Source organism: Phyllobates terribilis, unplaced genomic scaffold (genome assembly GCF_046119375.1).
Source record: "Phyllobates terribilis strain yellow unplaced genomic scaffold, ASM4611937v1 Scaffold_79__1_contigs__length_6888602, whole genome shotgun sequence".
NCBI classification, from domain to species: Eukaryota; Metazoa; Chordata; class Amphibia; order Anura; family Dendrobatidae; genus Phyllobates; species Phyllobates terribilis.
The window spans coordinates 4,442,607-4,461,301 of NW_027362839.1; the positions used below are offsets into that span (position 1 = coordinate 4,442,607).

At 45.1% G+C, this 18,695-nt stretch overlaps 1 long non-coding RNA gene across 1 annotated transcript in view; it reads left to right on the forward strand.

Moving 5' to 3' along the window:
• Nucleotides 1-1,651: 1,651 nt before the first annotated feature.
• The window catches only part of LOC141197004 (uncharacterized), a 45,922-nt gene continuing 28,878 nt past the window's right edge, over nt 1,652-18,695 (forward strand). The window contains exons 1-2 of the long non-coding RNA XR_012269351.1: nt 1,652-1,723; nt 4,957-5,025. This is a non-coding gene — a long non-coding RNA (uncharacterized lncRNA). The remainder of the gene's footprint in view (nt 1,724-4,956; nt 5,026-18,695) is intronic.

The window sequence follows — 18,695 nt, forward strand, 5'->3', positions numbered from 1 at the left end:
TCTGATGGCAAAGATGTAGCAGAGCTGGAGACAGAAGATCCGTGGATTACGTCAGAGCAAGGGTTTTGTTTTTAATTAAAGATGGAGTCCCTACATGTGTTTTGTGTTTTATTTTTATTAAAAAAAAAATTCTGTGTTGTGTTTTTTTCTGTTTACTAGAGATTCATTGTGGCCATGTGTAGTTTGGCGTGACTCCATGAATTTCAGGCTTAGTGCCAGCTGATAATACAAAGCTGGTATTAACTCCATTATTACCCAGCGTGCCACCCCCCACCAGGGCCGTTGGAAGAGCCGGATAAAGTGCCTGGAAATGGCGCTACGATGAATGCGCCAATTCCAGGGGTGGCTGCAGGCTGCCATTTTCAGCGTGGGGGGCCCAGAATGCTTGGGCCTTACCATGCTGAGAATCCCAGCCCCCAGCCCCCCCGATCAAAATATGGCGGGAGCCCACGCATTTTTTTTTTTAAATTATTTTTTTAAATAATTTAAAAAAAACATTGGGCTTTCCTGACTTTTGATCGCCAGTCAAGGTAAAACCAGGCAGATAAAGCAGACAGCTACGGGCTGCCACCTCTATCTGCGCTGAGAATCAAAATTTCTGTAGAGCGCTATGTCATTTTTGTTTTATTATTTATTTATTTTCACACTTCTATATGTGTGACAGTCCCAACAGCTAATCACAGACGCTGACACAGAGAATGGGCATCTGTGACTGGCTGCTTGAGTAACCTGAAAGCAGCCCATACATAGTACCATACTAGAATGTATGGGCTGATTGTACATTACTCAAACAGCCAATCACAGACGCCCATCCTCTTTGACCGCATCTGCGATTGACTGTTGGGTCTGTCACATATAAAAGTGTGAAAAGAAAATTTTAAAAATGAATTTTTGATTCTCACCGCAGATAAAGCAGACAGCTACGTACTGCCACCCCCAGCTGCCTGGCTTTACCTTGGCTGGCGATCAAAAGACAGAGAAGCCGAATATTTGTTTTAAACTTAACTTTTTTTTTTCCCGCCATATGTTAATCGCTAGCCAGATAAAACCAGGCAGCTGGGGGCTGGGATTCGCAGCATGGTAAGGCCCAAGCGTTCTTGGCCCTCCACGCTGAAAATCGCAGCCCACAGCCACCCCTGAAAATGGCGCATTCATCATGGCACCATTTCCAAGTGCTTTACCCGGCTCTTCCAGCGGCCCTGGTGGTGAGTGGCACCCTGGGTAATAATAGGGTTAGTACCAGGCCATCTTTGCCTTATCAGCTGGTACTAAGCCCGAAATTCATGGTTTCACGCCAAATTAGACATAGCCACCATCAATTTCTAGTAAACAGAAAAAAAAAAGACAGAATTTTTTTTTTTTATTATTATTAAAAATAAAACACATTTAGGGACTCCATCTTTAATAAAGAAAAATCCTCACTCCCAACGGAATCCATAGGTCTTCTGTCTTCATCTCTCTTAGATCTTTGCCATCAGACAAATATGTCTGCTGACAGATGAGCAGGCACAGAATGACACTGGAGCACTGTTACTGTGTAGTGCAGTGCTATGTTTCTTTTTTTGTCATTTCATGCAGTGTAGAAATCTTGGGAAAAGTGTGGATTGTGCTCTGGAAGTGATCAGTTATAGCTAACTATGTTATTTTCTGCAGAGATAAGTCCTGTATAGAAGATGTGATATATCGGTCTGCAGTTAAAGAACTTCACCTAGAGACATCACTGGTGAGTATGTGTATTACCTATACACACACACACTGACACTATATACAGAGCTCCTGTGCATAATGTCACTGGTGATCACTGTATTACCTGTACACTGACACTATATACAGAGCTCCTGTGTATAATGTCACTGGTGATCACTGTATTACCTGTACACTGACACTATATACAGAGCTCCTGTGTATAATGTCACTGGTGATCCCTGTATTTCCTATACACACACACACTGACACTATATACAAAGCTGTGCATAATGTCACTGGTGATCCCTGTATTACCTGTACACTGACACCATACACAGAGCTCCTGTGTATAATGTCACTGGTGATCACTATATTACCTGTACACTGACACTATATACAGAGCTCCTGTGTATAATGTCACTGGTGATCACTATATTACCTGTACACTCACACTATATACAGAGCTCCTGTGCATAATGTCACTGGTGATCACTATATTACCTGTACACTGACACTATATACAGAGCTCCTATGCATAATGTCACTGGTGATCACTATATTACCTGTACACTGACACTATATACAGAGCTCCTATGCATAATGTCACTGGTGATCCCTGTATTTCCTGTACACTGACACTATATACAGAGCTCCTATGTGTAATGTCACTGGTGATCACTGTATTACCTGTACACTGACACTATATACAGAGCTCCTGTGTATAATGTCACTGATGATCACTGTATTACCTCTACACTGACACTATACACAGAGCTCCTGTGTATAATGTCACTGATAATCTCTACATTATCTGTACGCTGACTCTATATACAGAGCTTTTTTACATTTTCATTATCAGTCACTATCTGGTGCCATTATGAGCCATGGTCATGGCGTGGCGGTATTTGTCCCTTGTATGTGGTATTATTCAGACAGTCACTATGTTGTGGTAATATGTGGTCTTCTCATGGTGTGGCAGTATATATACCTTGTACTTGGTAGTATTTGATCACTATGTGGTGGTATGTGTTCTGGTCATGGTGTGGCGGTATTTCTCTCTTCTATATGGTATTATTAGTCTAGGTATAGTGGATGGTTGTCAGTCATTTGTTTTTTCGGATATTAAGAATGGGAACATTCTTTATTTGCAATACATATTAAATACTTGGATGTTTAACCTCTCCCTGTGTTGTGACTACTACACAGCAGCAGAGATTTATTGGTTAATAAAGTTGATTCATTTTGAAAGAGTTTGTGGACTTATGTTATTCCTATATACGGTAACTGCATGGTGCTGGTGGGCCCCAAGATTGATTTTTTCCTGGTGGGCCCCAGGTACTCCAGTCCGGCGCTGGTGCCAGACAGTTACCTCCTCATCTGTCCTGCTGCCGGCTGGGAGTCCTGTACAGTGCAGCATGTAGTGTGATGTGAATGCCACACTATGGAGATGCTGCTCCTACTACTGCCAAGTGAGGATCTCACCTCGCCAGTATGGTGCCCTCAGGAGCTCCCACAGGGCATCACAGGCCTTAGTATGAAGCAATTCCACAAGTCTTCTAGTATTGCTTCGTACTAAGGCCTGTGATGTCCTGTGAGACCTCCCTGAGGTCACCATACTGGGGAGGTGTGAGCCTCACCTCATGGGGCCCCATGATCTCTATGTACGATCCCTGACTGGGCCCCATGATCTCTATGTACGCCGCTGACTGGGCCCCATGATCTCTGTGTACGCCGCTGACTGGGCCCCATGATCTCTATGTACACCTCTGACGGGGCCTCATGATCTCTATGTACGCCGATGACTGGGCCCCATGATCTCTATGTACACCTCTGACTGGGCCCCATGATCTCTATGTACGCCGCTGACTGGGCCCCATGATCTCTATGTACACCTCTGACTGGGCCCCATGATCTCTATGTACGCCGCTGACTGGGCCCCATGATCTTTATGTACGCCGCTGACTGGGCCCCATGATCTCTAGGTACACCGCTGACGGGGCCTCATGATCTCTAGGTACACCGCTGACGGGGCCTCATGTTCTCTATGTACGCCGCTGACTGGGCCCCATGATCTTTATGTACTCCGCTGACTGGGCCCCATGATCTCTATGTACGCCGCTGAGGAGGCCCCATGTTCTCTATGTACACCCCTAACCTGATTGGCCCCATGATCTCTATGTACGCCGCTGACTGGGCCCCATGATCTCTATGTACGACTTTGACTGGGCCCCATGATCTCTATGTACGCCGCTGACTCGGCCCCATGATCTCTATGTACGCCGCTGACTGGGCCCCATGATCTCTATGTACGATCCCTGACTGGGCCCCATGATCTCTATGTACGCCGCTGACTGGGCCCCATGATCTCTATGTACGCCGCTGACTGGGCCCCATGATCTCTTTGTACGCCGCTGACTGGGCCCCATGATCTCTATGTACACCGCTGACTGGGCCCCATGATCTCTATGTATGCCGCTGACTGGGCTCCATGATCTCTATGTACTCCGCTGACTGGGCCCCATGATCTCTATGTACGCCGCTGAGGGGGCCCCATGATCTCTATGTACACCCCTAACCTGATTGGCCCCATGATCTCTATGTACGCCGCTGACTGGGCCCCATGATCTCTATGTACGCCGCTGACTGGGCCCCATGATCTCTATGTACACCCCTAACCTGATTGGCCCCATGATCTCTATGTACGCCGCTGACTGGGCCCCATGATCTCTATGTACGATCCCTGACTGGGCCCCATGATCTCTATGTACGCCGCTGACTGGGCCCCATGATCTCTATGTACGCCGCTGACTGGGCCCCATGATCTCTTTGTACGCCGCTGACTGGGCCCCATGATCTCTATGTACACCGCTGACTGGGCCCCATGATCTCTATGTATGCCGCTGACTGGGCTCCATGATCTCTATGTACTCCGCTGACTGGGCCCCATGATCTCTATGTACGCCGCTGAGGGGGCCCCATGATCTCTATGTACACCCCTAACCTGATTGGCCCCATGATCTCTATGTACGCCGCTGACTGAGCCACATGATTTCTATGTACGATCCCTGACTGGGCCCCATAATCTCTGATCTCTCATGATGTTTTTTTTTTATTAAAGATGGAGTCCCTAAATGTATTTTGTGTTTTATTTTTACTGTGTAGTGCGGCACTATGTTGCATTTTGTCATTTCATGCAGTGTAGAAATCTTGGGAAAAGTGTGGCTTGTGCTCTGGAAGTGATCAGTTATAGCTAACTGTTATTTTCTGCAGAGATAAGTCCGCATAGAAGATGTGATATATCGGTCTGCAGATAAAGAATTTCACCTAGAGACATCACTGGTGAGTATGTGTATTACCTATACACACACACTGACACTATATACAGAGCTCCTGTGCATAATGTCACTGGTGATCACTGTATTACCTGTACACTGACACTATATACAGAGCTCCTGTGTATAATATCAATGGTGATCATTGCATTACCTGTACACTGACACTATATACAGAGCTTCTGTGTATAATGTCACTGGTGATGACTGTATAACCTGTACACTATATACAGAGCTCCTGTGCATAATGTCACTGGTGATCACTGTATAACCTGTACACTGACCCAATATACTGAGCTTTTTTACATTTTTATTATTTTAGCATTATTTGTCACTATGTGGTGGCATTATGTGCTTTGGTCATGACATGACGATATTTGTCCCTTCTATGTGGTATTATTCAGTCACTATGTGGTGGTAATATGTGGTCTCATGGTGTGTCAGTATTTATACCTTGTATCTGGTAGCATTTGATCACTATGTGGTGATATTATGTGCTTTGGTCATGGTGTGGCGGTATTTATGCCTTGTATGTGGCATTATTTGGGCACTATGTGGTGGTAATATGTGATCTGGTCACGGTGTGGTGGTATTTCTGCCTTCTATCTGGTAATATTGGTCTTGGTAGAGTGGATTGTGGTTGGTCATTTGTTTTATCTGATATCAATAAGGGGAAACCTCTTTATTTCCAATAGATATTAAATACTTGGATGTTTAACCCCTCCCTGTCCTGTGACTATTACACAGCAGCAGAGATGCAGTTACAGAGGTTCACCAGAGAAAGCAAGTTGGCATTTGGTGAGATTTTCACCTCTGTATTTATAAGACAAAACCAGGAGTGGGTGAGAAATGCATAAAACATGACCTCGGATTGCTCCACTCCTGGTTTTGTCTTATAAATACTGAGGTAAAAATCTCACCAAATACTCAAAGTGCCACAATCTTCTGACAGTGCGGATTCCACCAATAAATAAGTGATCCCCTTCCCAACCTGTGCATCGCTGATAACTTGTTTTCACCAATAAAAACCCTTTAATGCAAACTACAGTAATTGTACATCGCAGTTCTGGTGAGCGCACAGTGATGGGCAGGAGCCCTGGAGTCAATGTCCCTGGTGGGCCCCAGACACCCCAGTCCGGCTCTGCCCCCGACCCAGCCCGCCCCTGATTTGTCACGCACGGACCTGAAGCGACTGTGCACTGCGATACACAAATCCTGTTGAAATTTCTGCTGGTGTTTACAAGCCCCAACCCCCCCTGGGCCCGGTCGCAGAGATTGCCACTGCGACCGCGGACATTACGCCCCTGGCTACGTGAATCATATGTCCCATTTTGGTGCTCCTCACCATTTGCATGGCACAGTCATGCATGCTTCTCTATCACCATAGCATGCTGCAAACAATCAGGATGGCTTCTGCTACATCTCTATATAAAAAGATAGTACATCTGTATTTCTATGATACGTAGAGTGGATGGAAATCATACATCTTGCTAATATTTATTATATTACATTCATCTGATGCTCTGTAGTAACAATGTAAATTAAATTGGCGACTTAGTGCAGTTCTATTACTATTAGTAAATGTGGCACCTTGTGTTCCACAGAATATCTGAATATTACCTGAATATTTAATCTCAGCTAATGTTCATTTATCTCTTAAATATCATTGGTCAGATGCTGATCACATGACCAGTGGTGGTGCATGCATGATGATTCCATATGAAATGCACTGAGTGACAGTTGGAAGTGACAGTTGGAATTGACCAACAACAGTGGAGGAGATGTCGGCTAACTCTAAGCAAAGCAATAATATGGATATAAAAGAGGAGGAGATTGTGGTGAGCAGAGAAAGAGTGAAGACACGAAGACCTTCCCATGACACATCTGATGATGAGAAGAAGTCTTCAGTCAACAGGACAAAACCACCAGTCCAGAAGAAAGAAGAAGTAGAGGAGAACGTGGTGAGGAGAGAAGGAGCGAAGAGACTAAGACCTTCCCATGACACATCTGATGATGAGAGGAAGTCTTCAGTCAACAGGACAAAACCACCAGTCCAGAAGAAAGAAGAAGTGGAAGAAAAGGAGAAGGTAGAAAGTCAGAAGATGGGAGCCAAGAAGAGAGGAGCCATCTTCATCTCATCAGGGGACAAAAAGGAGAAGAAAAGAAGAAGGATTACATTAGGACAGAAACCCATGGATCTAAAGCAGAAGGCTGAAGAAGCTGAAGGAAGCAGCGGTGTTCGGCCAACCGGCTCCAAAAGCACAGTCTCTGATACCATCAAGAGGAGATTATTATTCCATCAAGTGCTTGGCCGGGGATGCTATGGAACGGTCCTGCTGGCGGAAGATTCATCTACCCGCAAACATTTTGCTGTTAAGATCATCTGCAAAAGAGCCCTGCTTGCTGACGGTGATGAGCGTGTGATGGTGGAGCGACGGGTTTTACAGCTGGCATCTGGGAGCCCCTTCCTTGTCCACGCAGACTTTGCATTCCAGACCAAGGTACAGTATTGATTGCTCGATATTAGGAAATGTCACACGTACCACACACTGCTCTGCCTCATGGACCCCACTGATATCATCTTACATTTCAATATAGCATGTCCCAAGGTAACCGCTGACAATAAGATGAATGTGATGACTATACACATGGGATATTGTGGCCCCTACTGTAATCAATAACATTTATGGCGGGGCTTGGTACATTGGGAATCATTTATTAAAACAGCCTTTTTACTTATCCCAGCCAATCACAGAACAGCTTTTACTTTTCCAGGTCAGTTAAAACAACCTTAGCTGAGCTCTAATTGGTTAGTATGGGCAACTAGTTCTCTAGTGAGCAGATTTATTAATGAGGCCCAATGTACCCCGCTCTATAAATGATTGAAAATATTAGATGTCATCATAGAGGTCAATGAACTGTAGAAAATCACTTGCCCGGACCTCATGTGTCTAATTGGGTGACTGGTAATATTTGTATCATTTACAGCATTAGCTGGGCATTATCTTGTGTGTAGTCATCATCGCCATGTAGTAGTCTCTAGCTCATTTCTTTGACACTGTAGAATTTTACATATTATTATCTTGCATAGACATGGGATTTCAGAATAGATTAAATGTATTTGTTATTCTTTGTTATTTCCTGGATGACATTGTATTTTGTGTATACCATGTGGGGGGACGGGACCCTGTGTACACTATATGTCAGGGCTATTGACTTTTGTGCACTTTATATACAATTTGAGAATGTGTTAATATTTTTGTATACAAGTATTATCTGTATCTTAAAGGCTTTTTTTAATTAATGTTGGGACATTTTTATGCATGTGCATCTACTTGTTTTTCATTGCCATGTTTTCTGTGTATAAATATACTGGAATAAAGTACAAAATCCACTGTCTTGGAGTGAAATTTCTTCTAACCTCACCAGCTAATGAAAAAGATGGTATCATATTGACCAGGGGCGAGGTGGGCCAGAGGGGCACATGCCCTCCAAGCCGGTGGCCAAGCAGCTGCTTCTTTACAGACTGCAGGGCGGCCCTGTATCTTTCATTGTGTACATGTGCCAGCTGGGCATCTGCAGCCCAGAACAGCCGGCACAGGCCACGTTCTTATGCCTGCCGGAGAGAAGCTTCAGCCGCTGAGCAGTACGAGAGGGCAGACATCTTTGATTCTTGTAAGGCCACGACCACACTATCAGTATTTGGTCAGTATTCGGTCAGTATTTTATCACAGGAGTGGGAGACAAAACCAGGAGTTGGTGATAAATGCAGAATTGGTGACTTGTTTCTATTATACCTTTTCTCTGATTGTTACTGACCTGGTTTTGGCTCCCACTCCTGAGAAAATATACTGACCAAATACTGATAGTGGGGCCGTGGCCTTAGCCTGAGCTCCGGATAGTGGTCAGGACAGGAGATTTATACTTTTTGTAGAGTGTGGAAGTGGCAGGATGCTGCTCACCTCCTGACAAGTCCAGGGCCAGATCCTGAATGTTATCTATGGTCGCTCTGCTGAGGATCAGAAAGATTTATTGTAGCAGATGGACCCTTCAAGCAGGTTGGGGTCGTGCTGTCAGTGTGAGATCATCGGCTCTCGATCTGTATGAATGTTCAAATCACATCGGACCTGAGATAGAGACACTTCAGACCTTACTATACAGACCCCTGCCCCAGACTGATCCTGCACCAGCTACAGGGCCAGAGCCGGCATATCCACCCATTGCACCAGGGCAAGTGCCAGGGCCCCGGGCAAGAGGGGGGCCCCACTCACAGTTGGGGACACTGGAACGCTATTGGGCCTGTGAGTTGGGGGGGCCCGGTGTAACCCCCCCCCCCCCCGTGCTTTACGGTGTTTGAAATACTCACCTCTCGTCATACCCTGCTGGCCGCAGGAAAAATCCGCATCATGGGCACAGTACATGCGGATTTCAATTGGGGAACATTGCTTCCCTTCTACCATGCGTTTTTCATGCTTTTCCGCGGCGTTTACGCAACTGCAAAAACGCCGCGGAAACGCACGAAAAACGCATCGTGTGAACTCAGCCTAATAGTTTGAATTATTTTTGTCCAGAAGGGCTTAATCAATGTACAGTTCCACCACATGTGGAGCATAGTGCCCACATCAGAAGAGCATCTCCAGCAGTTAGGATCAAGTCCTTTGTAACATTTCTGAAGTTTTGATGGAGTCATATACCACCTGGAGAGAACTTTATAGCCATTCTCTTGTACTCTAACACATCTAGAGGAGACTTTAGGTGCTAGTAGTAATCTTTTAATTTCAGATGGGGTGAAAGGCCTATTCAGATCCTGTTCCCACTTCATTACATATGGCAGTTTCTTAGGGGTTCTGGCTAGGCATAATTGTTTTTGTAGAGCTGATAACATTCTTTTTTAGGGGTTTTTTGCAGCTATAAGTTTTTCAAAATCAGTCATTTCCCTAATATAATTTGGAGTTTTAAAGACTAGTTTTAAGTTAGACATAAATTTCTGGTACATAAAGGGGTGAAAAGAGATAGTATCTAGCATTTGATTGAGTTCTGCCAAGCAGGGCATGACCCCATTATCTGTAATTTTTTGGAGTGGTGTTATCAAGTTGCGAATTGAGTTGTGTATTGTGGCATTATGGGCTGGAGAGAGGAGAGAACTAGGTCTGTAACTTGTAGGAGAGGGGAGGGAAACGGGGAGCATATTTGTCTTATATGGGGATTGGACCAGATTTTAAAAGTAGTGGCGGTGAAAGGGTTTTTAATTGATGTATACCTAGTACTACTTGAGGGCGTGAGGATGAGCTGTCTAAGGGGGAATTTAAGGATTGTTTCTTCTACTTTAATCCATTGCTTCTGTGGTGGGAGCCTGATCCAATCCACGACTCTTTGGAGATGAGTGGCTTGTTGAAGTATCTTTAGATCTGGCAGATCTATACCTCCTTCAGAGTGTGGGAGGGATAATATTTGTAAGGGAAGTCTGGGTGTTTGGTTGTGCCACAGAAAACGGCTGAGGAGTTTTCGTATGTCAATGAAAAAAGAATTAGGTAGGTGGATTGGAAGGGCTTGCACTAGATAAGTTATTTTTGGCCATATCATACATTTAAGGAGATTTTTCCTACCCAACCAGGAGATGTATGAGATATTCCAGTTGGGGGTAAGTTTCTGGATTTTCTGCAATAGCGGTGGGAAGTTTAACTTATAAAGTTCTTGTAGGTTTGGAGAAATCTCAACTCCCAAGAAACGTATTGATGGGGGGGACCAGGTAAAGGGGGACCCGATTGCCATTTGTGTTTTTTGTGGTTCTGGGATATTTATATTTAAGACTTGAGATTTGCTAAGATTCACCTTAAAATTTGATAGTGCACCGTATTCCTTGAGTAATGTCAGGATAACTGGGACAGATATTCTCGGGTTAGAGGTCATGATCAGTAGATCGTCTGCGTATGCTGTGATTTTATGTTCAGAACCAGCTGATTTGATGCCAACGATCCTCCCCTCCTCTCTGAGCTTTTGTAGTAAAGGTTCTAGTGTAAGAATAAAAAGGAGAGGGGAAAGCGGGCATCCCTGCCTGGTGCCGTTAGAAATATTAAAAGATGAAGACATAACATGAGAGAGGATTAGATACACTGCTCAGCAGACAGTATCACACAGGAGAAGATTAGATACACAGCTCAGCAGACAGTATCACACAGGAGAGGATTAGATACACAGCTCAGCAGACAGTATCACACAGGATAGGCTTAGATACACAGCTCAGCAGACAGTATCACACCGGATAGGATTAGATACACAGCTCAGCAGACAGTATCACACAGGAGAAGATTAGATACACAGCTCAGCAGACAGTATCACACAGGAGAGGATTACATACACAGCTCAGCAGACAGTATCACACAGGATAGGATTAGATACACAGCTCAGCAGACAGTATCACACAGGAGAAGATTAGATACACGGCTCAGCAGATAGTATCACACCGGATAGGATTAGATACACAGCTCAGCAGACAGTATCACACAGGAGAAGATTAGATACACAGCTCAGCAGACAGTATCACACAGGAGAAGATTAGATACACAGCTCAGCAGACAGTATCACACAGGAGAGGATTAGATACACAGCTCAGCAGACAGTATCACACCGGATAGGATTAGATACACAGCTCAGCAGACAGTATCACACCGGATAGGATTAGATACACAGCTCAGCAGACAGTATCACACCGGATAGGATTAGATACACAGCTCAGCAGAGAGTATCACACCGGATAGGATTAGATACACGGCTCAGCAGACAGCATCACACCGGATAGGATTAGATACACAGCTCAGCAGACAGTATCACACCGGATAGGATTAGATACACAGCTCAGCAGACAGTATCACACCGGATAGGATTAGATACACAGCTCAGCAGACAGTATCACACAGGAGAAGATTAGATACACGGCTCAGCAGACAGTATCACACAGGAGTGGATTAGATACACTGCTCAGCAGACAGTATCACACAGGAGAGGATTAGATACACAGCTCAGCAGACAGTATCACACAGGAGAGGATTAGATACACAGCTCAGCAGACAGTATCACACCGGATAGGATTAGATACACAGCTCAGCAGACAGTATCACACCGGATAGGATTAGATACACAGCTCAGAAGACAGTATCACACCGGATAGGATTAGATACACAGCTCAGCAGACAGTATCACACCGGATAGGATTAGATACACAGCTCAGCTGACAGTATCACACAGGAGAAGATTAGATACACGGCTCAGCAGACAGTATCACACAGGAGTGGATTAGATACACAGCTCAGCAGACAGTATCACACAGGAGAGGATTAGATACACAGCTCAGCAGACAGTATCACACAGGAGAAGATTAGATACACAGCTCAGCAGACAGTATCACACAGGAGAAGATTAGATACACTGCTCAGCAGACAGTATCACACCGGATAGGATTAGATACACAGCTCAGCAGACAGTATCACACAGGAGAAGATTAGATACACAGCTCAGCAGACAGTATCACACAGGAGAAGATTAGATACACAGCTCAGCTGACAGTATCACACAGGAGAGGATTAGATACACAGCTCAGCAGACAGTATCACACAGGAGAGGATTAGATACACAGCTCAGCAGACAGTATCACACAGGAGAAGATTAGATACACTGCTCAGCAGACAGTATCACACAGGAGAAGATTAGATACACAGCTCAGCTGACAGTATCACACAGGAGAGGATTAGATACACAGCTCAGCAGACAGTATCACACAGGAGAAGATTAGATACACTGCTCAGCAGACAGTATCACACCGGATAGGATTAGATACACAGCTCAGCAGACAGTATCACACAGGAGAAGATTAGATACACAGCTCAGCAGACAGTATCACACAGGAGAGGATTAGATACACGGCTCAGCAGACGGTATCACACAGGAGAGGATTAGATACACGGCTCAGCAGACAGTATCACACAGGAGAGGATTAGATACACGGCTCAGCAGACAGTATCACACAGGAGAGGATTAGACACACGGCTCAGCAGACAGTATCATACAGGAGAGGATTAGATACACAGCTCAGCAGACAGTATGACACAGGAGAGGATTAGATACACGGCTCAGCCGACAGTATCACACCGGATAGGATTAGATACAAAGCTCAGCAGACAGTATCACACAGGAGAGGATTAGATACACAGCTCAGCAGACAGTATCACACAGGAGAAGATTAGATACACTGCTCAGCAGACAGTATCACACCGGATAGGATTAGATACACAGCTCAGCAGACAGTATCACACAGGAGAAGATTAGATACACAGCTCAGCAGACAGTATCGCACAGGAGAGGATTAGATACACAGCTCAGCAGACGGTATCGCACAGGAGAGGATTAGATACACAGCTCAGCAGACAGTATCACACAGGAAAGGATTAGATACATAGCTCAGCAGACGGTATCACACAGGACAGGATTAGATGCACAGCTCAGCAGACAGTATCACACAGCAGAGGATTAGATACACAGCTCAGCTGACAGTATCACATAGGACAGGATTAGATACACAGTTCATCAGACAGTATCACACAGGAGTGGATTAGATACACGGCTCAGCAGACAGTATCACGAAAGATAGGATTAGATACACAGTTCATCAGACAGTATCACACAGGAGACGATTAGATACACAGCTCAGCAGACAGTATCACACATTACATGATTAGATACACAGCTCAGCAGACAGTATCACACAGGATGGGATTAGATACACGGCTCAGCAGACAGTATCTCACAGGAGAGGATTAGATACACGGCTCAGCAGACAGTATCACACAGGAGAGGATTAGATACACAGCTCAGCAGACAGTATCACACAGGAGAGGATTAGATACACAGCTCAGCAGACAGTATCACACAGGAGAGGATTAGATACACAGCTCAGCACACAGTATCACACAGGAGAGGATTAGATACACGGCTCAGCAGACCGTATCACACAGGAGAGGATTAGATACACAGCTCAGCAGACAGTATCACACAGGATAGGATTAGATACACTGCTCAGCAGATGGTATTACACAGTATAGGATTAGATACACAGCTCAGCAGACAGTATCACACAGGATAGGATTAGATACACGGCTCAGCAGACATTATCACACAGGAGATGATTAGATACACAGCATAGGATTAGATACACAGCTCAGCAGACAGTATCACACAGGACAGGATTAGATACACAGCTCACCAGACAGTATCACACAGCATAGGATTAGATACACAGGTCAGCAAACAGTATCACACAGGATAGGATTAGATACACGGCTCAGCAGACAGTATCACACAGGAGAGGATTAGATACACGGCTCAGTAGACAGTATCACACAGGAGAGGATTAGATACACAGCATAGGATAAGATACACATCTCAGCAGACAGTATCACACAGCATAGGATTAGGTACACGGCGCAGCAGACAGTATCACACAGGAGAGGATTAGATACACAGCTCAGCACACAGTATCACACAGGAGAGGATTAGAGACACAGCTCATCTGACAGTATCACACAGGAGGGGATTAGATACACAGCTCAGCAGACAGTATCACACAGGATAAGATTAGATACACTGCTCAGCAGACAGTATCACACAGGAGAGTATTAGATACACAGCTCAGCAGACAGTATCACACAGGAGAAGATTAGATACACAGCTCAGCAGACAGTATCACACAGGAGAGGATTAGATACACGGCTCAACACACAGTATTACACAGAGGATTAGATACACGGCTCAGCAGACAGTATCACACAGGAGAGGATTAGATACATGGCTCAGAAGACAACATCACACAGTAGAGGATTAGATACACTGCTCTGCAGATAGTATCACACAGGAGAGGATTAGATACATGGCTCAGCAGACAGTATCACACAGGAGAGGATTAGAAACACAGCTCAGCAGACAGTATCACACAGGAGAGGATTAGATACACAGCTCAGCAGACAGTATCACACAGGAGAGGATTAGATACACAGCTCAGCAGACAGTATCACACAGGAGGGGATTAGATACACAGCTCAGCAGACAGTATCACACAGTATAAGATTAGATACACTGCTCAGCAGACTATCACACAGCATAGGATTAGATACACGGCTCAGCAGACAGTATCACACAGGAGATGATTAGATACACAGCTCAGCAGACAGTGTCACACAGGAGGGGATTAGATACACAGCTCAGGAGACAGTATCACAGAGTATAAGATTAGATACACTGCTCAGCAGACAGTATCACACAGGAGAGGATTAGATACACAGCTCAGCAGACAGTATCGCACAGGAAAGGATTAGACACACTGCTCAGCAGACAGTATCACACAGGAGAGGATTAGAGATACAGCTCAGCAGACAGTATCACACAGGAAAGGATTAGATACATAGTTCAGCCGACGGTATCACACAGGACAGTATTAGATGCACAGCTCAGCAGACAGTATCACACAGGAGAGGATTAGATACACAGCTCAGCTGACAGTATCACATAGGACAGGATTAGATACACAGTTCATCAGACAGTATCACACAGGAGAGGATTAGATACACAGCTCAGTAGACAGTATCATACAGGGTAGGATTAGATACACAGCTCAGCAGACAGTATCACACAGGAGAGGATTAGATACACAGCTCAGCAGACGGTATCACACAGGAGAGTATTAGATACACTGCTCAGCAGACAGTATCACATAGGATAGGATTAGATACACAGCTCAGCACACAGTATCACACAGGAGAGGATTAGATACACAGCTCAGCAGTCAGTATCACACAAGATAGGATTAGATACACTGCTCAGCAGATGGTATTACACAGGATAGGATTAGATACACAGCTCAGCAGACAGTATCACACAGGATAGGATTAGATACACGGCTCAGCAGACATTATCACACAGGAGATGATTAGATACACAGCATAGGATTAGATACACAGCTCAGCAGACAGTATCACACAGCATAGGATTAGATACACGGCTCAGCAGACAGAATCATACAGGAGGGGATTAGATACACAGCTCAGCAGACAGTATCACAGGATAAGATTAGATACACTGCTCAGCAGACAGTATCACAAAGGAGAGGATTAGATAAACAGCTCAGCAGACAGCATCACACAGGAGAGGATTAGATACACAGTTCATCAGACAGTATCACACAGGAGTGGATTAGATACACGGCTCAGCAGACAGTATCGCACAGGGCGGGATTAGATACACGACTCAGCAGACGGTATCACACAAGATAGGATTAGATACACAGTTCATCAGACAGTATCACACAGGAGAGGATTAGATACACAGCTCAGCAGAGTGTATCACATGGGTGGATTAGATACACGGCTCAGCAGACAGTATCGCACAGGGCGGGATTAGATACACGGCTCAGCAGACAGTATCACACAGGATAGGATTAGATACACAGTTCATCAGACAGTATCACACAGGAGATAATTAGATACACAGCTCAGCAGACAGTATCACACAGGAGAGGATTAGATACACAGCTCAGTAGACAGTATCACACAGGAGAGGATAAGATACACAGCTCAGCACACAGTATCACACAGGATAGAATTAGATACACAGCTCAGTAGACAGTATCACACAGGACAGGATTAGATACACAGCTCAGCAGACAGTATCACACAGGAAAGGATTAGATACACGGCTCAGCAGACAGTATCACACAGGAGAGGATTAGATACACGGCTCAGCACACAGTATCACACAGGAGAGGATTAGATACACTGCTCAGCAGACGGTATCACACAGCATAGGATTAGATACACGGCTCAGCAGACAGAGTCACACAGGAGAGGATTAGATACACAGCTCATCAGACAGTATCACACAGGAGAGGATTAGATACACAGCTCAGCTGACAGTATCACACATGAGAGGATTAGATACACAGCTCAGCTGACAGTATCACACAGGAGAGGATTAGATACACAGCTCAGCAGACAGTATCACACAGGAGAGGATTAGATACACAGCTCAGCTGACAGTATCACACAGGACAGGATTAGATACACAGCTCATCAGACAGTATCACACAGAGGATTACATACACAGCTCAGCACACAGTATCACACAGGAAAGGATTAGATACACAGCTCAGCAGACAGTATCACACAGGAGAGGATTAGATACACTGCTCAGCAGACGGTATCACACAGGAGAGGATTAGATACACTGCTCAGCAGACGGTATCACACAGGAGAGGATTAGATACACGGTTGAGCAGACAGTATCACACAGGGTAGGATTAGAGATACAGCTCAGCAGACATTATCACACAGCATAGGATTAGATACACAGCTCAGCAGACAGTATCACACAGCATAGGATTAGATACACGGCTCAGCAGACAGTATCACACAGGATAGGCTTAGATACACAGCTCAGCAGGCAGTATCACACAGGAGAGGATTAGATACATAGCTCAGCAGACAGTATCACACAGGAGAGGATTAGATACACAGCTCAGCAGATGGTATCACACAGGATAGGATTAGATACACAACTCAGCTGACAGTATCACACAGCACAGGATTAGATACAAAGCTCAGCAGATAGTATCACACAGGAGTGGATTAGATACACGGCTCAGCAGACAGTATCGCACAGGGCGGGATTAGATACACGGCTCAGCAGACAGTATCACACAGGAGAGGATTAGATACACGGCTCAGCAGACAGTATCACACAGGAGAGGATTAGATACACGGCTCAGCAGACAGTATCGCACAGGGCGGGATTAGATACACAGCTCAGCAGACAGTATCACACAGGAGTGGATTAGATACACGGCTCAGCAGACAGTATCACACAGGAGAGGATTAGATACACGGCTCAGCAGACAGTATCACACAGCACAGGATTAGATACAAAGCTCAGCAGATAGTATCACACAGGAGTGGATTAGATACACGGCTCAGCAGACAGTATCGCACAGGGCGGGATTAGATACACAGCTCAGCAGACAGTATCACACAGGAGGGGATTAGATACACAGCTCAGCAGACAGTATCACACAGGAGAGGATTAGATACACGGCTCAGCAGACAGTATCGTACAGGGCGGGATTAGATACACGGCTCAGCAGACAGTATCACACAGGATAGGATTAGATACACTGCTCAGCAGATAGTATCACACAGGATAGGATTAGATGCACAGCTCAGCAGACAGTATCACACAGGAGAGGATTAGATACACAGCTCAGCAGACAGTATCACACAGGACAGGATTAGATACACAGCTCAGCAGATAGTATCACACAGTAGAGGATTAGATACACAGCTCAGCAGACAGTATCACACAGGAGAGGATTAGATACACTGCTCAGCAGATAGTATCACACAGGAGAGGATTAGATACACAGCTCAGCAGACAGTATCACAAAGGATAGGATTAGATACACAGCTCAGCAGCTGGTATCACACAGGATAGGTTTAGATACACGGCTCAGCAGATGGTATCACACAGGATATGATTAGATACAGGGCTCAGCAGACAGTATCACACAGGAGAGGATTAGTTACACGGCTCAGCAGATGGTATCACACAGGATAGGATTAGATACACATCTCAGTAGACAGT